This window comes from Pipra filicauda, unplaced genomic scaffold, assembly GCF_003945595.2.
Source record: "Pipra filicauda isolate LSUMZ 115617 unplaced genomic scaffold, ASM394559v2 scaffold125_size2111803_pilon, whole genome shotgun sequence".
NCBI classification, from domain to species: Eukaryota; Metazoa; Chordata; class Aves; order Passeriformes; family Pipridae; genus Pipra; species Pipra filicauda.
In genome coordinates, this window is record NW_024103718.1 from 865,010 (window position 1) to 886,346 (window position 21,337).

Sequence of the window (21,337 nt, forward strand, 5' to 3'; positions counted from 1 at the left end):
TTTGGGAGACATCAAGTAGAGACGGAGGAAACCTAGGAAAGACTGTAAATCAAAAGAACATTTCATTTCTGCAGTGAACCCTTACTTGCAGTAAGGTAATACAAAATGGTAATACAAAGTAATACAAAAATGGTTCATGATGTACTTTGTTTCTGCCTAAGTACTTTTTCATCTGTCCTGGGAGAAGCAGGGTGTGTTGTAAGTTGTCTGTTTCTGAGATGTAGATGATATTCTAAGAGTGAGGTAGTTCTATAATACAATTTATTAATGTTCTGAAGTTTTCCACTGGTTTTCACAGTGAAAAGTTTGAGGATTGGTAAAGAATAGAGGATATGTAATATATTTGTTTTAGGATAATACTTAGGAATTAGGGCTGCAGGATAAAAGTATAACAGTATAACAAAGGAATCTTTAAACCATGGCAATCATGGCTGGTAGAGTAGCAAACATGGATGCCACCTTACAATGAGAATAATTTGCAGGCTCTTTTTCAATATGGCATGTTTTGGTTCAAATATATTTCATTTTATTCTCACTAGCAAGAAAGACAGTGTAGGACAGAACAAATTCTGATATTTAAATGAACATGCAAGAGGGCAACACAATTGTTTACATATTATATATTTATGTAATTATTTTTATGTGTTATATTAATAGGTAATTATTTATTGTGAGTGTGGTAGGTGTTTGCTACAGATCACCTGATCAAGAAAGGATGTAAATGAAACCTTCTTACAGCTGCAGGAATCTTCAGTGTTGGAGGCCTTGTTAATCACAGGCAGTTTCAGTCACCTTGGTATCTGCTGGAAGATCAGAACAGTTCAATGAAATTCTCTTAAGACTGGGAATGAAATTCCTCCTATTGTAGGAAAAGATCAGCTCCAAGATCACCTAAGGAACTATCCTTAGCGATTTTCAAAACTCTGTGGGGTCACAGCCCTCAACAACTGCACTGGGTGGGCTTTGAGCTAGTTGACCCCTGGAGGCTCTTCCAGCATACATGATTCCAGGAGCGTGTGATACAACAGGTGTATAAGATACCTTGTAGTCAATCAGCTTTTATTTCTTGTGCAATTTGGAAGAGGCTGGGATACAACTGTGCAACTGTTCATTCTGAAAAACTGTTTATCTCTATTTATCTCTAATTACATGCCTTTGCTGGTTTTCAAGCCTACATACTTCAGATAGTACAAACAATTCAATAGAATAGCTGGAACCCCTAGTGTGACCAGAGATCACCTGCAGCTGCCAGATTTGAAAAGCAACCAGCTGGCTTTGTCATATGTGAGTCCCCTTCATCATATTAACGTCTATTTAATCATAGCATGTAGATTTGCTTTTCAGGAAATAACAGCAAAATAAGTGATCCATGCACAGATTAGCGCCAGCCATTTTGTTTCAAAATTTTAAAATCTGGCATATGAGTTCTAGTTTGGCTTTGCATTCTTTCTCATCAGACAAGTAAAAGAGTGTGTTTCCCTGCTTGCTTTTTTAAAAATTTTCTTTTCTCTCCTTTTTTTTTTTTTTTTTTTTTTTTTTTTGTTTAATGTTCAGCTCAGCTTTAGCTGTTTTCTCTGAGATCTATGGAAAAAAAGAAATCAGTGTGCAATGCTTTATTGGCAGCTGGCAGCTACCAAGAGATAAGAGTCAATGTTTGTGCCTCCGCTGGTTAAAGGAGAGATAAACTGCACTAATGCTTTTATTTTCTTTTTTTACTCAGTGCAGTCTGTACAAGCCTACCAGCCAGCCATCTTAAATGGTTTTGTTTCTAATGAGTCATATGCCTATCTGAGGTATTTGTAGGCACTGGTTTAGGTAAACCTAATCTGATGGATAAGAATGATTAGAGTACAAAAGGCAGAAATCTGTAAAATATTGGAGTTACTAATTTCACAGTTCAGGGAGGAATGGGTTTTCTGGTGGCTGTAAGAAATGGTCACATGAAATATCCCTTTTATTTTCTCAGTCAGTGCTTCTGAAATGCTACCGTCTCTGGACACGTTGCAGATTTACTTTTGTGTGTGATGTGGTCTTCCTTGTTCTTGTTCCCTTGATTGCAATTCTTCCTCCAGCAGACAAAGACCTCTTTCATCTGTGAAAGACACCTGTGAAAGACCTTGAAGGCCAGGATTGTCTTCTTTCTGATGGCTAGTTGTCTTCTGTACATAGTCTCTTCCACATCCCAGTCTTGCTTAATTTTCTTAGCCTACATCTTCCCATTTTCAGTTGATCTGATCCTCTTTTTCTGTCTTTCTAAATGTCAGTGTTTAGTGATTACTAGTGTATCTTTTGACATAGTTAGCCTTTTTTTAAGACACCCCTATTTTTGTCAAATAGTTTGAGCTTGACTTCTTTAGCAGAGCAGGGAACATAATACAGAAGGCAAACAGGAAAACAATCATATTTACCTTATGTTTATATAGTATAAAAATCTCACTATTGAAATTTTATGTGAGAAAAAATAGTTTTGCCTAATGTTGTGTGTGAACTCAGGTGAAACTTTCAATAATGCCTGTTCTCTTTACACTCCAGTGAGATTTATATCTGTAGAGGATGACTATATCTTAGATGAATTCACGTATATATTAATAATATGTAATAGATCAAAGCCCTAATTTATCAGTCCAATTTATCCTGTTTACAACTGAAAGAACACAGTAAATATTCAAAAAGTTCAGGCAAAGCTTTGCATAAGTGGATACTTGTAAGTGCTACACTTTGCTACAGGCTGGCAATTTTGAAACATTTTCCTGTAGTGGATTGCTGTAATTATCATAATTGCCATTACCTAATCAAAGAATGGACTGACACTCATTTGTGCTAGACTTCCTTTGAATCTTTTGTCTGGTTTTTCTTTTTTATTTGATTAGAGAGTGAGCTGCAGATAGACCAGCAACACATCAAGGCCTTTGATGGATGGTATGGGCTTCTAAAGCCTAGAAAGCAAATATATTGTTGTCAATGCTGGATGGAGAAACTGCTTGCTCTTAAGCAGTAAATCCTGATAGCTGAAGGTTTGCGGTGAAATTTCTTTAGCTTCTGTTGAAGGACACCTAACAAACTTTAAATATACTTGCTTTTGATATAATAAACTAATTTGTAAGGAAGTAGAATGTGAGCTATGCATTCCAGTCAGAGAAGATATAACCAATTAAAATGAATAATAATTTATAAAGTAGATTAATTTTTTGCTGCTCCAAGTTGTCATCCTATTTTGGTTCGCTTAAAAAATGCTGTCTGACCTTAAGTCAGGATTTGTGAATGTCTTGAGTACATGCAAAGATATGGGAATGATTCACACTGCTGAAAAAAATTATTCATTGAAATGTGCAAGAGTAATTAGAAGAAGGAATGTTTATGCAAGGAATACAACAGGAGAGATAGATGCACGTTCATTTTACATTTGTGGCAGTGACACAGCTGTTTAAAATGGAAGTATCTTTAAGTACCTTCTTTCTCATAACTGGTATATCAAGTATTTTTTGTTCAATCACAATAACAGGAGACATTACAAAAAAAATCTCTGCTGGGAAAAAAGAAGCAATTGAGGTGTGTGTATATGTTTATGTGGGAGAGCTGATTAGATTTCACAGCTTGTTGACTAGAACAAATATCTTCTGTAAAGTCATGAAGTTGTACTTTGCAGTAAAAACTGAGATGAAGGCCTGTATTGTCCAAAATTTTTACTCATCCCCCAAATAAATGTATGTATATTGAAACATTAGTGTATGAGTCATTTGGAAATGCAGAATTGACTTGTTCTGCACAACAGAACCAAGTCATCATGTTAAAGAGATGTCATCTATTGTAAACACGGAGGAATATTCTGGGTGAGGTTCATCTCAAATTTACCTAGACATCAAACTGTGAGATACTTCAGTGTTTGGTTTTGGTGGAATGATAGTACTTCTAAATAAGAGGAAATCTGCCCATTTCTTCTATATTTCTGTGTTACTATAAGATGAATTGTCATAACTCATACTTTGCCCTACTGTCTTTAAAAGAATTACTATTGGGCTAACTTTTATATGCCTGCATCTCGGTTCTGTGAATCCCATCAGTTTATGAAATTATTTACCCCAACTGTAATGTTTTACTACAGTGCAAATAAAATTAATAGAAATCTACATGGGCTGGAGCAAAGAACCTCTGCTGTTGATATGCAGATATGAGTCCTTTTTCTGACTATCTTGTAGTTTATTGAGTGTTTTGAGATACCTTAACAGTGACATCTACACTAGCAAATTAAATACTTCCACGTATCAACCCCAGGCACTGCAGCTTGCTGGCCTATAATGTCAGATCGCTAGAACAGCTACTGACCCACTTTTACCCTGTGCCAGCTGGTATTCTTTCCAAACAATTTCTGCTTATAATTCAGGAACTAATGTGGGCTAGTGACTGTTCCCAGTAGGCAGTCTGGATGAGGCCACTCTCATGGAAGACAACTTGATAGTATGAATGCCAGTTCTTCTATGTCAATTGGTCTCAATGCCAGGGAACTGTCCCAATCCCATTTAATTGACTAGTAAAGAGACATCTATCAAATACTGCACTGTTGTTATTGTAATGAAGATTGACTTTCTTCCTGCACTGTGTTGGTGTGGTATCTAGGTAGCGTTCAGAAAAAGATAAAAGAAAGACAAGAGCTTCCAACACACTTTGTAAAGGACGCATTGCTTACTCTGAAGCTGTTACCTGCTCTGTGCTTTAGTTAAGACAGTCACTTGTGTAAAATAAATGCATCAATGCTGTCTCAAAATTTATTTTGTCTGGTGTGACAGATGATTAATAGGTTTCCATGCTGATTGAGTAGTTTGATTTCTTCCTTCTTTTGTTCTTCTCTTATAAAAAACCTTTTACTTAAAAATATCTGAAAGACCCTGAAAATTCAAATGAAGCCAATTTTAAGCTGAGAACTGTTAATAATTGAAAGTAATCAGGTTGTAGGTGAATATCACGAGATATGTTTTTTTCAGGATCTGCTTTTTGGAAAGAAAGCCTGGACTTGATGGAATAATTTTAGAAGTCCAACTTTCCACAGTAAAAATGACACCCCACCGTTTTTCTTAACTAGATTTAGACCTGACCAGGTTCTAGCCTAATCAATGCTTACTTGCTTATCTGTCTCAGTTTCTTGTTTGAGGAGTTCCTTATTTCTCTCCAAGTATCTTGCTATGTCATGCTTAGGGTGCAAAATGAGTTATTCCACTCTGTGGTAACTGAGTATCAGTAAGTGTATTTGAAGCATATAGGTACAAAGATTAAAAATTTCTTTAAATTCTGTAAAGAAGAAAGCTATTAAAAAGCTAAGGAAATTTTATTTTTCTGGTAGTCAGAAATAATCTTGCATGTTTATATCAATAGCTGTGTTCTGCTTTATTAAATTCTAAAGTGCTGTTTGCCAACTTTGCAAGAAGCACTGACTGGTATATTAGAGATGCAGGTATTTCTAAGAGTCTGAACACTATAAAATTAATTTATTAAGTCAACAAATCTCAAAGTATGTAGGTCTTTTTTTAACAAACTTTAACAAGTAACAAACTTTAAGAAATTAATACATTTAGCAAATGCTGAATTTAAATCAACATGACATTGATATTTAAACAGAACTTTTACTGTGCTACTTTTTGAGGTTGCTTCTTTGGTGTGAACATGCTTAATAATCAACATATGATTTGTAAGGAAAAAAACACAGTATCTTGCAGGAACATGTAGCATTGAATTTTTCTTTTTTTTTTTTTTTGATGAAACTAAAAAGGAATGCTATGAGTTGTTGTTAAGTAAGAATGTCTGTAGAAGGATGTTCTTTAGAAAACAAGTTCTTTAGAGTTTCAAAATAAATGGTTGCATCCTTGCTTTGCATAGGAAAACTGACATGACAGCATGAGCTCCCTGAGATAGAGAGATATGGAATTGTTTCCCTACTTTTACGTGCTTCTAGAGATATTTGAGTGTTATGAAACCTGAGCAGAGACTGGACTAAATATTTTACAAAGGAATGTAGAAAGAAGTGGGACTGGGAGGAAGTAGCTAGGCTTCTGATTTCTCATTGAGAGTTTTTGCAGTTATCAGTGAAAAATGGGAAGTATAGTTAGCAACTAAAAGCCTAAACACTTTCTAAAATCTTTGCTAGATATGTCTAAATACTGATATGAAACTTTGGACAATAACTCTAAGGTAAACGTGTTTCCTGCAATTTATGTTTAGAGAAAACTTTTTCAAAGTTCAGTGACAGTTCAAAGTCAAGAAAAGTCAGGCTGAAAGCCAGACTCCATATTGAGAAATTCCCAACAAAAGTCTTCTTCCCAATCAAAATCTTTGCCCCTGAAGTTGAGATTCTTTTTCTGAGACGGGGTTCACAAAGCTGTAATACATTATGTCATTTTTGTTCCCTGAATAGCACTAATGCACTTATTTTACAGGAACTGCTGCAGTTTTTCTAAGCAATGGACCCATGAGTTTAAGAGTTCTGCCCTTTCCTTGCCATCTTCATTTGTCCAGTGCTCAGTATACTTTCAGGAGACAGCTTAGTCAGTTCTGTTAGGAAAATTATTTTATGGCACACTTGAAGTCAGATATTTGTCTGTGTCTGTGTTCTCTTTAGTTTGTTGTCCAAATTGCACTTCAGAAAGCCAATAAAGGAAGACAAGACCCAAAAAAATAAGTGCTTATGATTAAATCATACTTTCAGTGAAATTTACAGTTACCTCAGCCCTCCAGTTCTAAAAGTGAAAGCACAGTGTTGGGTAAAACCAAGCAAAACAACTGTCTTACATTATAGAGTTTTTCAGAAAGACAGATGAATATCAGATTCAAAAAACTGCAGTCATAAAAATATTCATACTTGCTTAATCTGGTCCCTCTAAGACACAGAGGAAGAGAAGGGCATACAAATCAGATAATAAACATTAATTTTGTTATTTGAACTTTTGTATTTCTTGGTTGTTTTGTGTTTGTTTGTGGTTTTGTTTTTTTTCTCTCATGAGTCATAGCCATGGTTTTAAACCTAAGGTATCTGAAGACATGCTGTTCCTGATTATTTGTAAAGTGCAATATGTACAGCGTTTCTTTCTCATGTGTAGTATAATAAATAATTACTGTCTCCTTTACTTACTTATTATAAATCAGTCATTGCCTAAATACCCATTTCAAAATGACAGCACTTCAACAATTAATGTTTTTGGAAAGTTGTAGGACAGAGAACTGAACATGAAGCTATATGTCTGGTGGGGTCCTTTTTATCAGTTTACTCAAGAATCTTTTAACAGCATTGTCTGCCTCATTTATGCAGGCCAACATTGGAACTGTGTGTTTGGAGTTAATTTGTACGACCCTTTGCTTGCTATACGTGCCTTTCTTCTTACTGTGAGAACTGTCCATTTAGTAACTATGCCAGTACTGTGTATGCTTATGAGGCTGTGGAACATGCATACACAAAAAATCCTTCTTTCTAAGTGGGTCATGAACCAGCCAGTTATTTCCTACTAGGGACTTGTTTCCAAACATAAGGCAATGATTAAGAATAGCCTTTGAAGAGAAACGTGGAACATAACACCTTCTTTCAAATTTAGAGATTTCTTTTAAAATAAATGATCTTTAGACTTGTTTGTAGTGTCTGAAACTGATAATCTTACCCCACCTAGCAACTTACAAACACTGCTACTTATTGTTATTGCCGGTAGATGGCATTCTTTATATTAACTAAATAAACAACAGTTGGAAAGTTTTTTGTCAGCTTTTTTTTTGCAGGGTGGATGATAGACATTTGTTTTTCAGGGTATTCATGGAAATGATACATACCTGATATTTTGAAATGTTTGACAAAATTACTTCAATTCAGCAAAGTGATCTTACCTTTTTCTTTTTTCTTTTTTTTTTCCAAAATGAAAATTATGTAATGATACAATTCAACTCATTCAGTAATTTTTACTTTTATTTCAGGTGAGGAAGAGGAAAGGGTTTTTCTTTTTCTCTTCTGAAAGATAAAACAAAATATTTAATGGAGAGTTAGAGTTTAATATTGTTGCTTTCATTCTAGAAAATTTTAAAAAATTTTTTTTCTGCCCTATTGCTTACAGTCTGCAACACTTATAGACTAGAGACACAACCATTTTTTATGTAGTAGTTTTGTAATGACCTGTGACAGAACTGAGGAAATTACCCAGGGACATGAGTCCAGTTGTAGTTTACAGCTCTCCAACTGTTTGGTGGGGGTTTCTTTCCCCTATTTAAATGCGTAAACCAAAGCCCACTAAAGTTAAGAGGGAGATATATACTGGCATCAGAATTTTTTTTTCACGCTTCAATGCATACTGAAGTAAGGGGGCTGCTCTCAGAGAAAGGTACATTAATGGAAGCTAACCAGAAGATTTTCATGCATTAATCATATTGGAACCCATGACCTTTGCAGTGATAAATGAGCAAGTGAAGTGTAGAAGATATTTCAAGATCCATTAAATTTGAAAATGTATTATGTATTCCAGTGCATAATGCAGATATTGATCCTTGTGGCTTTTGCATGTGCTGAATGTTTATCTCACAGGCAGGAAGTAGATAGGAGCCAGACACCCCCGAGAGAGTGTGGACTAGAAGACTAATTTTCCCAGCTGGGATACTGGAATACAGTACACTTAGTTCAGTTTGCTACCACGTGCAAACTCATTCCATCACTTTGTGCCCGTAGAGTACCCAGATGTGAGCTGGAGGTGAGACAGAGCAGCAGCCTCTCAGATTCTCGGTAAATGAGCCTTCTCTGGTCGGAGGAGGTACTGCCAAATGCGGAATACTTTCCAGCTACAAACTATTGGTGATGACAAATAAGTATCTATGAAATAAGGAATTCATATCAGCAATGGCTTAGTTTCTAAACTTAGCCTTTGAATGGTAGTGACTTTCAGTCCGTTGTAGTGTACAGCTGAGTCAAACTGAAGAACTAATTAGAAAGACCCTTTGTCCCAGTAGGTCAATTGACCTAGATAGGCTTAAACCCTCTAATACTGAAGAAAAAAACCCAGATTTTTATCTTACTACACATTTGTGCTTACTGGAAAGAACATCTGTTTTTCCTGGGACTATCAGAAGTCCTGTATTGTGACCTGGCTGCAGTGGTGATTCTTGTCATAACCCTGTAATTCGAGGACTAAGCTGAGGGCCAGGGAAGCACAAAGATATTTTAATTATGTTTATGATTATGGACAAAATGCACGTGGAAAGAATATTCAGGTCATTAATAATGCTCTGCTACCCAGAGGTTATCTCATTTACCCTGTCTTCATTGGAAATGTCCTTCAAAAACGCTGCTTACTTAGGGAAAATGCTGCCGCATGAATTTGTACCAAATGCCACCTTAACACATAAGGAATCACATTAATTTTAAGTAGCTTGAGAAGTAAGATGTTTTTTTCTCACTGCACAAAGGTTCAGATTTTTATGCAGGACATGCACTGGAGCATAATTGAAGAGTAGCTCAAAGTGTTTCCCACTCTTTAAAGATTCATATAAGCTTTGAATGAACTCTGAAGCTAAAATGGATTTAATATAAACCAGAAATATCACAAATATATGCAGACATGGTTTTATGATGTAATGACATATTAGAATTCTGTTTTCTGCTTATCTGTTAAATTACAGGTTCAAATTAATATTTGTTGAGTAAATTTGATTTAATATCCTAATCCATGCCTTTACCAAAAAGAACAGACTACTAATCTGCTTTATCATTTTTGGAATGATGATTAACTTGAGCTGGAATGCAAATGTTATAAATTCTGGATCTTTTCATTCAAGTTTTTACTTGGAGCAACAGTTTTTGGATTTGTACCCAAATGAGTAATAGTTTTGTTTTATTAGTTTCAGTGTGTTTTCATACTTAAAAGCTGTTACCATAACCAAGAAATATGCTGATCTTTTTCCCCACTTCTAGATCTAGAAAGAATGGGATAGGTAATCCAAAAACACCCTGAACTTTCTTTTGTATTAGCTATCTTTTTGTTTCATATCACAGACTCAAAGATACTTCTAGATACCTCTGTGTGACCTTTGCTACTGATCTGATAGTAACTGGAACGTGATGCAACGCTGATTATCACGTAATACAGAATTTGCAAGAAATAAGCAACTCAGAGGCCTCTTGGTTTCATATATATAATGTAGTGAATTTCACTATTGGCATCTTACACTGATTAGTCATAGGTGACTGATTTTTGACTGGATATATAACCATAATCTTATGGTCAAGAAGTTGTTTGTCCAGTTTTTGTGAGGATACAGAGGAACAGTAATTGAAGAATAAACATTCAATGATAACTTTATAAGCATTTTGAGTAATTAACACAGCAAAAAAGGGTAATGATGGATAGAGGAAAATTATAAGAAGTGTACATATGGTTCTATCATTTCCTAAGCCTTAAGAGTTTTTTGGTGGTAATGGCAGTGAAGCAGAAGGCAGGGGGGAAAAAGCTCTGAAGAGACAGAAGGAAAGGCATTACAAATATTAAAAAAATTATTAATTAATACTAATACAGGTTTTCCAAAGGCCTAAAATGAAGTACATTATGATGAGCAGTTGTACCTAAATCAAAGAAACTTGTGCAAAAATCTGTCACCTGTAGAATTATGTCACAATCCAAACTTCAGGCATTAATTACAGTTCCATTCTTGAGTCATCTCAGTGAATATATTAACAGTAGATCACAGGAATTTCAGATAAAACCTCTCATTCCTGATGCTGAGTATTGTCAAGCTTATAAGCATCTTGAAGAGATCATCAGTCTTTTGGGTAGGAAGCTTGCACATCTGTAAATTTGCAAGTTTTATCAGTTTCTATTGAGATTAGGTAGATCATTTATCAGATGACAAACTTTCAAGGATAATCTAATAAACAGATAGTCTATAGAAAGAAAAGTGATTTGTAAGAGTTCATTCTCCTATTCAGCAGTTTTTCTTGCTTCTATGTTTAATTTGTAAATTTTTAAGATTAGAGTTTATTTTCTTTATAGCAAACAGTTATGAAACTTGACATGATGGGTTTGGATCAGCTAGTCTTAGCTGCAATGCAAATAGGACATGCAAACATAGCCAGTGGTAAGTAATATCTCAAATAAAATCTGAGGCTCCTTTAGGTGTAAATGATAACTCACATTAAATGAATGACCTTATAAATAATGCTCACTGGTATGGAATTGCATATTGACTATCATTTTGTCATATGACAAGTATATCTGTAATTCTGAAGAGCTCTTTCTGAGGTGCTAAATGGGGTTCTTTCTCAATGGGAATGACTCATATCATCACAAATTTGATATTGTGACATTTTCAAGTTTTATTCCATTTTATCCATATAGCTTAGTGTTAGATTCTTGAGAGTGTTATGTGTTGGCTGAACTGAATCAGCAAGATGACATAATCTCATCTAGATTCATCTAAAAGGATTGTGGAGCAATAGATCATTTAGATAATGGAGTGCTGGAATGATTTATTCTGCTTAAAATCTTGTAAAATAGAAATTTCTCTCCTCACAGAGGAGTGATGTCTTGACAGCCATCTTTTATGAGTTAGGAAAAGGCTATTCCGCAGGGGGGTTAACATACCTAGATTTCCAGCAGTGAACCATTTAAGGTGGATGACTATAGGCACTGTATTTTCAAATGTAAAACTTAATTTTCATGTATCTTGCTTTTGCCTTTGAACAGTTGAGTGGGATTTACTTACATGAGTACTTCCAGAAAGTGAATTTAAAAAAAATAAACAAGCATGAATTCTGAGACTGGCCCACTAGGAAAGAGAAAAAAAGGTTCCTTGTTCCCACAAAATCAATGCTACTTTAATGATTCATTTGTCAAATGGTAGTTATCTGTAGTCAAGGATAAAAGACTAAAAATCATTACATGAAATTTTGGGTAATGGTGGTGATGGTAGTTATGGATTAAGACTGAATATTGACTACTAATACCTGGTCTGAATAATCCAGGTAGGTTGAAGCACAAGCTGTCAATACTTTCCCAGAATTTCCTTACAACTAAGTTCCAAATAGTGTTATTATGTCCTAACTTGGTGTCATATTAAAAGAAATATCTGGGTAGTCCAAAGAGTCAATCCAAAAATCATCATTCAGGAAATGTAGCCATTTCACTGTACTTGTTTTTGAGTATTTGTATTTTTAAGTGAGGTCAAATAGTGCCAAATTTGAAATTTCTTTACAATTAGTACTACATGGCTACCAGGATAGGAAAGAATGGTAGATAAAAAATTAAGGCAAACATCTCTAATAATAGGAAAAGTTGATGCTATACTAAGCTCAAATATATAAATTTCTGTAAGCCTATACAGTTATAAAAAAAAATAGTTGCTAGGAAGATTCCTTTCAACTATTTCTCTTCCTTTCTACTTCATATCTTTTTAAAAAACAGTACTTAGAAGTATACACTCCCTTTGTTTAGCTTTTCTGTTTTAAGCTATGACAACAGAGTTTAGTAACACTGTGTATCTGTTGTGGTTTAGGAATGTTATTCCCCAATTTAGTACTTTCACCAAAAAGAAAACCACAAGCCACTCCCCTCCCACCTCTGGTGGGATGTACAAAAGGCAGAGATCCTTTGTTGAGACAAGAATAATTTACTGGAAACAGTAATGAGATAAAATAACAAACAGTAACAGCAACAGTATTAGTAGCAAAAATGCTCACCAAGCCCAGGACAACAAAAGACAGTGACAGACCCTCCACCTGCTATACTTTCCCCATGAGGAGAAAGGAATGTGAGAGAGAGAGTCCCTTTTCCTCACCACTGGCAATGGTGTAAGATGGTATTGAATAACTTTAGGGTCTTGGCCATGCCCATACAGTTCCAAGCTCCACCCTCTCACAGCTACTGAGAAAAATTAACCCTGTCCTTGGCCAAAACCAGGTCAGTATCCTAGGACAAACATCAAAGGATAGGCTAGGACTAGTTTTACTGTTTTCACAAGTAACAGCAGATCTCTTAAGATCAAGCAATAATTTATTAATGGAGAAAGAGTTGAACAATTGGGACTTAAAAAATGTCTGGTTTTATTTTCTTTCCCCCAGCTCCATCTACTTCATTAATAAACCAAAAAATTTCTGAGATGATATTCTGGATGGTAGTGACATAAGTAGAACCTGTTCTCCATTCCAAAAGGTCCCAAATAATAGTGTTTCTAACTAAGCCTGTAGCAAAATTTATTGTGCAATTTTTACACTTACAGCTGTGTAGAGTGCTGTGAACTTCATAGAGAAATACATCACAGGACAGTTTTGTAGTTTTGCAGGTAGCTTCAAGGTAACCTCTTGCTTCAGTCTGAGGTAACTCAGATCCCTCTTAATATTTGCTTTCAGAGACACCACATTGGTGTTAAGGAAAGATAAAATACTGCATGGTGAGTCTTTTAAATGGCACTACTTGTGCATGAGTAGATGCATAATGTCAAGCCAATGATTCTACTGTGTCTATATGTTCAATAAACCAAACTGAGGTTTATGTCTGGGCTCTGCATTAGTCACCAGCTATCTCAGGCTTAATTTCAATTACTCTGTCATTATTTGTATTCTCTTAGTGTCTCTGCTTTCCACTCAAGTTGGAAGCAGTATTTCTTTAAGCACTGTATGCCTATGCGGCAACAAGTGATGACTCTTGTCTGAAGAGGTTTCCTGTTTAAGGAGGGACTGTTCTGTTCCAGTGACAATAAATAATGGCCCAAGGGAGATGAAAGGGAACATTACCTTCTCTGGCTTAGTGTTAACTGAGATTTTAATTGTTCTCTTGTCTTCTATGTTATCAATTATAATGTCACTTTATCTGCTCCGAGTTTCAACAAACTATATGTTTTATTGTGAGATGCGATATTCCCCTGTAAGAAATACATAACCAGATACTTTAAAACAGAATGATAGAATATTTTGAACTTTTAGTCTGCAGTACTAGTAACACCTTCTTTCACTGCCCATAATGGGGTTCAAGAACCTTCCTAATTGCCTACCACCTTAATGGATCCATGAGGGGTGTTTACAGTAATTAATACTTCAAAATAACACAGATTAATTAGATTTCATGATATATTTATTGCTATCTTCATATTTACTCTGTCAGGGATTCTTTACACTGCTTCTTATTTAGAATGGTTTGGGTTTGTACTTGGTGTTATGAAGACTTTTGACAAAGAGAAATATTGTGCAGTTCTAGTAATTAGTACAGACTTGGTATCTGTATGAGAAATTTCAACATGATTATCTACTTGATTTTTTAATTCACACCTTAAAAGCTGATTCAAACAGGACTTTGGGATACCATAAGGAACAGAAAAAATTTCAAAACAAAGTGAAAATTCTTGCAGAATTATGTTTAAATGCTTGTCTAAGTTTTATTTGGCTCCCCACCAAGTCCCCAAGACCCAGCACAAAAACCTCTGGCAAAGAGCAAAAGAAAAAATACTACGAAAAAAATCCAGATTGGCCAAACTATATTAAAATATATGTATTTACATATATTACGGTTATATACAGTTGAAATACTATATACAATCCCAAAAGGGAAAGGGAAAAGGGAAAGGAAAAAAAAAAAGGACAAAAAAACCAAAACCAAAACAGATATACACAAATAAAAAAACCCCTCAGGATCTAGCAAACTAAAGAATTTGCAAAAGAGTATCTTACTACTTTCCTTGGGATAGCACAATTGCCCAAATGCTGCCGCCACCCTACCGGACCCCGGATCAGCAGGAACAACAGGCCCTGTAGGCCCGGCCAGGCCTCGACTCCCCCCACAGGAGCGAGACCGGCCTTGCGGGAGTCTGCTGTGTCCAAACCTCGCCGGAAGGGAAGAGAGAAAGAGGCTTCTCTCTCCATCTATTTATATGCTGGATTACGTAAAGGAATAGGATGGAATACTTCCTTCCTTCCTTCCTGGTTACCTGGAAGGAAGGCCTAAACTCAAAACCATTACAGTGCTATTTGGTAGAAACTGAAAGGATTATCTTCATTTTACAAGTGCAAAGTGCAAATGCATCAATGGCAATGAGGTTTACAATTTTACTCACAACATCAGTGTATGCAAAATCATATAAAATACTGTGTTCAAAACACTGTCCATATTGATGATTGTGTTTTCATTCTTAGGAGTCAATGAGAACTGTCTGCACCACTTTCAAAGTTCTGACCTGCATCTGAAGGTGCTGAAATGATCCTTCTGAATGTTGTTTGAATTCTCTTGGGGAGTGGGAGAGGAGGAAAATGTTTTTAGAATAGAATAGGACAAGGAGTAATTTCCTCTCCTACCCCTCCTGCCCCGCCCCCCCTTTTTTTCCTTTTGTTTTTCCTTCCTGAAAGTATGCCATTTGATATCTTGAAAAAAATGAGATTCTCTGTACCCTCAATTGAACAATAATGGTTCCTTAATTAATGAATTTTATTTGCCTTTCCTCATCTGACTTTTTATAAGGTTATTATGTATGCTTGTGGATCCATAGGCAATCTTGAAGTGGTCCCTGTTCTTCTGTGAGAGATGCATGGTAGGGAGATGAGCTTTGTAACATGGAGTTTGGCATGTTAACTGAATTATTCTGAGTCTTCCAAAGATTCCGTGGTTAGTGAAGGGATACGGAATCAGATATACTATTGTTTTGCTTCAGTACAGCAATTCCTGCATTGTTCTGTTTTGTCTATGCCGAATCAGGATCTCTGTGTGTTTTATTGTGTGTTGATTTATTCATACAACTACCTTAAAGATATTCCATAACAAGTGGTATATTTAACTTCCATATAAACAGGTAGCACAAAACTGTTTTTAGAGTCTTCTCTAAATCTTCATAAATAGATGATGTCTTCTGTCAACATACATTATGAGGTTACAGTCAAATTGACCAGTGTTAACGTGGCATTCAAATTCCTTCCATGGATAGGTCTTAACTTCTAGGAAAAGAGAAAAAAAGGTTGTAAAGCATATGAATGTATTCCTTAGTCAAGTTGTTGAGTGTAGAAGATATCTGAGCCTATACACTTAAACTTCTTTTTCCTATTGAAATTACTTCTTTTTTCCTGAATCACTGTGAGATCTACATTTTTCTTCCCAACTATTTCAGACATATCCTGCAGATACAGCTAATTAAGAGGCAACCACTAGGAGTTTCCCCCAGTGCTTTCCACTGATTTGTTTTTGTTTATGATGTGCTTTGTTTGCTTCATTTCAGTGACACATTTGTGCAGTCTTATTTAGCCTTTAGAGCATCAAGTTACTGGAGCATCAGTGCACGCAGCATGAAAAGAAATGAGTCATTCGCGCATTCCCAATCTTTTGTTTCCTCAGCTGATTGAAGGGTTCAATAAATTACTGTGGTTCATAATGACTGTAGAAGTTAAACACTATTTTTATCTCTTCAGCTGTGTTTTAAATACAGCATGGGGATCTATCATTCTGTCATGGAGAGAGGCTCTGGAAGCATATGACAACTTATAATCTTTCCTCCTTCACATATTCATGAGAGAGAAAGATTATGCATGCAAGCAATAACTTTACACATTAATTATTGAGTCAGATATCAGGAAGACCATAACTTCATGAAAGACAATGCACAGAAACACTTTGATTTGAAGAAAAGATGAAGCTCAAGGACAAAGGTCCTAAGGTTTGAATAACAGCAGATAATTTCTTGTCCTTCCTCTTCTACTCCTTATCTAAGTCTTGGGCTAGAACATTTACATTATGAAAAGTCCCTAAGGAAGAACAGAAGTGAGCAGCAGGAAATACAGCTGTTCACTGGGCTCATTAATGGGCTTGGGCAATGTCTGACTAGTGCCTATTACAGACTGGTGTAATGAGATCCTTCTCTGAGTTGTGATTCTTAGCATGCTGCAAGCAGTCATCAGGGCTATAACTCTAAAACTTTCAAAAAATTGCTTTCTTCCTGGAAAGAAGATGAAACCAGACAGTTGCCTTGCCTAGACCATGCAGCATGAGTGGTGGGCTTCTACTTTATCCTTGTGCCCTCTTATTACCTTATTATTTGGCCTAATGAATCAATCTCCCGTCTCAGAACATCAAACAGTGCTAAGGTAGCTCCCTAATTTGTTCATAACTGTTGATGACTACTAATTCAAAGTAATTCGACTGGCTGTATTGTAGAAACCCCTGCACTCATTCTTAGACTATTAGCCTGGTTTTTTGATGATAGCACTTTTAATTCATCCTGGTATTATACAGGAATAATTCTGTGAAATAATTTGTTCAAAAGACAGAGAAAAAAACCACTTTTACCCTTTCATTTACACATTGCAACAGAGAAATAACTCTTGGCAGGAATTAACCCATGCTCCTGAATAATCTTTCTCAGATTAAAAAATTGAAGCATTCTGAGTAATTCTTTTTGTTCAAGTAACATTTGAATTTGACGCTTCCTACAACCACTTTTATTCCAATAACATGGGCAGGATATGAAATTAATTTAGTGCAGAATAAGAGATGGCTGTTGTCTTTAATCTGCAGAGTCTCATGTTAAAGTCTGTAGACAAGAGCTCTTATTTTAAGATCATAAATACTCTGTTTCTGGTAATTTCATCTTTTTCTATATATTGCATATGATAAGAACAAAACAGTTACAGTTATCTACATACATATATATAAGTGAACAAACACAGTAGCAATGACACTTTGGCACCACTGCATAATTTTCTGTGGATTCAGCTATATATCCTGCTATACAGAGCCCGGAAAAAGGTAAGCTTTTTTACTTAAGAGGATTTTTTCTACTGTCATACTTTCTTTACCAGAAATTGTATTGGTATCTCCTAGAATACACTTCTTTATTTTATTTTATTTTATTATTTTATTAATTTTATTTAATTTTTTTATTTTTTGAGATGTGCATTTGTGTGCTTTGAAATCCATGGCATTCACCTAGAGAAACTGGCAGTTCATGGCTTTGCTGGGTATACTCTTCTTTGGGTGAAAAACTGCCTGGATGGCGAGGGCCAGAGAGTGGTGGTGAGTGGAGCTACATCCAGTTGGTGGCTGGTCATTGGGGGTTCAGTATTGGGGCCAGTCCTGTTTAAAATCTTTATCAATGAGCTGGATGAGGGCCCTTAGCCAATTTGCAGATGACACTGAGTTGGGTGGGAGTGTTGGTCTGCTGGAAGGTAGGAAGGCTCTACAGAAGGATCTGCACATACTGTATCGATGAGCCAAGGTCAAAGGTGTGAGGGTCAACTGTGCAAAGTGACGGGTCCTGCCCTTGGGTCACAACAAACCCACGTAGTGCTACAGGCTTGGGAAGAGTGGCTTGAGAGCTGTTCAACAGGAAAGTTTTAAGGCTGGCTGAACATGAGCTAGCTGTATGCCCAGGGGGCCAAGAAGGCCAATGGCATCTTGGCCTGTATCAAAAATAGCGTGGCCAGCCAGACTAGGGCAGTGATTGTCCCCCTGTACTAGGCAATAGGTGAGGCAACACCATGAGTACCGTGTTCAGTTCTAGGCCCCTCACTTCCAAAAAGACATTGAGGTGCTAGAGTGTGTCCAGAGAAGGGTAACAGAGCTGGTGAAGGGTCTAGAAAACATGTACTATGAGGAGTGGCTGATGGAACTGGGGTTGTTTAGTCTGGAGAAGGTAAACGTTCAGGCTAAAGGGGTACCTCACTGCTCTTTACAACTACCTGAAAGGAGGTTGTAGTGAAGTGGGGGTCTGTCTTTTCTGCCATCTCCAAAGTGAAAGGATGAGAAGAAATGGCCTTAAGTTGTGCCAGGGAAGTTCATATTAGGCAATAGAAGAAAAATTTTTACTGAAATTTTAGGCACTGGAATAAGTTGACCAGATTGGAATCACTATCTCTGGATGTGTTCAAGAGTTGTCTGGATGTGGCACTTGGGGACATAGTTTAGGGGTGATTATAGTTGTGCTAAGTTGATGTTTGGACCAGATGATCTTGAAGGTCTCTTCCAGCCTTGATGATTTTGTGATTCTGTGAACTTGTCTTGTTACAAACAGATATCTCTCATAAACTTATACTGATTTTCTATATTCCTTTAGTTGTAGACTTGAAGTCTCATTCTGAGAAACGTGTTATATATCAGAGTTACTTTCAACAAAACAAAGAAAAATGCATTGTTTAAAAGGTATAGAGCAATCTATTTTTCAAACTCTAGAAATCTCAACAACTTGAAGCTGTTTCACAAATCTTCAATCCATGTCACTTTCTTCAGTTAAACGTATTTTCCTTGCAGGCTGCCCTGTTTATGACCATTTCTATTAAAATTTCCCTATTAAATTATAGGCTTACCTATAATTCAAGTTGTTGATCTGCTTTTCATGCTTGCTGCCTTACATTGTTAAGCACTATAAGGCTGTCTGTCCTCTTCAATTTGTTTGAATAAGTTTTTGTGGTGTTTGCAGTGTGTTCTAACCTATGTATGTTCTTGTATCTCAGCATCCTCACTGTATCCAAATGCCTTCCAGTTGTCTGCTAAGGAAGAGTGCTACCCCTCGAGACTCAGTCTTTTTCTCACTCTTTTCCAAAGGAAGTGTTTTGATTTGAAAAGTTGAATTGATGATTTGTTGTAGGAGATGTTGAAAAAGAACTACACTTTGTCCTCCTGGCAGAGAATGGTAATGTTTGTGGCAGCCTTCATGCTTTTAAAATTTCAGACCTCCACCTGAGAATCTTTCACTGCAGCACAGATAAGATTTATTTTTGTTGTTTCATTTAGGATATGATATACCTTTGTGCCTAATTTGGATTTGTGATCTTAGTGTAGACCTCGTGCTAGAGCTTAAGACAAACCATCAGGTATTATCATCTGTGACTGACTGAAAATAAGAACACAATATTTTTTATACAAGCTATTTAATTTTTTCAATCAAAGAAAACTGAAAAATAAGTTGAAATTTCTTGATATAACATTTAGTAAGATTAATGATGTTATAGTTTCAGACTTAAAATTGGCTTATGTCTGATGGGAGGTCTTGCAAACTTTCATCTTCCCTGGAAACTACATTTATAATAAATGTGGACCCCAGTTTTGATAGTCTAAGATTGAAAAGCAGAGTAGCTCATTCTGCTTTAATTTCTAATTCAGTTTTTTTTCTGAGGATCCTGCACCCAGTGGGGCAAGTAAATTGAGTTACTTGGAGTGCATCCTTTATAGAAATTTGAAATCTACCACTGTTTTAAAGGTAGCTGGAAAAGCAAATATTTGAATAATTAATTTCAATGTTACTTAGAAGTGAGTAGAATACGTTGTTATTTTGATTCTGGTCCTAACTTATGTATATGGAAAAAGCATAACTTACTATTAAAAAATAGTATACAACCATTGCAGATACAGATACATAATTTCATTTCAAAGAAGAGCAGGGTGGAGATGTTGGGTTCTATAAAATATTCCATTTCCCAGATTGTTTCATTTTTTTTTTGATGAATCAGAAAGTGTCGAGTGCAAATATGCATAGTGTATTTCCACAACAAGCTTTTGGGAAACCTCTATTTGTTTTTTCCCCAAATCCCTCAATGGTGACTGATTAATCAACAGACTTTTTTTTCTTCACCTCCTGCAGGAGAGATATTGTAATAATTAATCTAAAAATTCTGTTATTTTTCTAGGTAAGGGAAACTCATTATAATCTTGGTGCAGTGGTATTTCAGAGGAGGAAAAAAATTAAAATGAAAAAAAAAGTTTTACTATGAGAGTGACCACACACTGGAAGAGGTTGCCTAGAGATTTTGTGTAATCTCCACCTCTGGAGTCATTCAAAACCAAACTGAACACAAACCTGGGCAGACAGCTGTAGATCATCCTCTACTGAAAAGAAGGATTAGACTAGATGATCTCCAGGCATGCCTTCCCACTTCAAATATCCTGTGATCCCTGCTTATGGTTCTGTGACTTAGATTAGTTGAAAAAACTTTCCTACAAGGGCACATTAATCTCTTGAATTTTGTGGTATCGCTTCATGGCAACAGTTTCATTTTTCCATCAATATAAATGAATTAATTACAGATAAAGTACTGCAGTCCCTTAGGACTAAGATACTTGGTCCATCTCTTTGCTGATTTGAGGTGGTGTGAATTCATTTTAATAGGCTAATACTGAAGAGCAGTGTTGTTCATGTATTTCAATGAAAAGGAACAGCTAAGACACTCCTCAATGGATGTATCTCTCTGGTTTATAAATCTATATAGATAGTGCTGTTAATTTATCTTGTGAGGTGTTTCCTTTTTACATTGTGTAACAACTGCATGAGAATTGAAGGGTCACTCATCACCTAACTTCCCAGGAGCTCGTTCCCTTGCAACAGGCACTCGTTATGACTGCCCGGCCTTCCCTGGAAAGAGAGCATT

The 21,337-nt window shown here is 36.0% G+C and overlaps 1 protein-coding gene and 1 long non-coding RNA gene across 2 annotated transcripts in view; one reads left to right on the forward strand and one right to left on the reverse strand.

Moving 5' to 3' along the window:
* Positions 1-21,337, forward strand: part of ITGBL1 (integrin subunit beta like 1) — a 148,672-nt gene that overhangs the window by 84,945 nt on the left and 42,390 nt on the right. The window lies entirely within an intron of this gene.
* Positions 557-14,721, reverse strand: LOC113992982. Its single transcript, XR_003542435.2, has 5 exons — positions 14,669-14,721; positions 13,739-13,866; positions 10,608-10,797; positions 7,804-7,978; positions 557-803 (listed from the first exon to the last, which is right to left on the reverse strand). It is a non-coding gene; the product is annotated as an uncharacterized LOC113992982 (long non-coding RNA).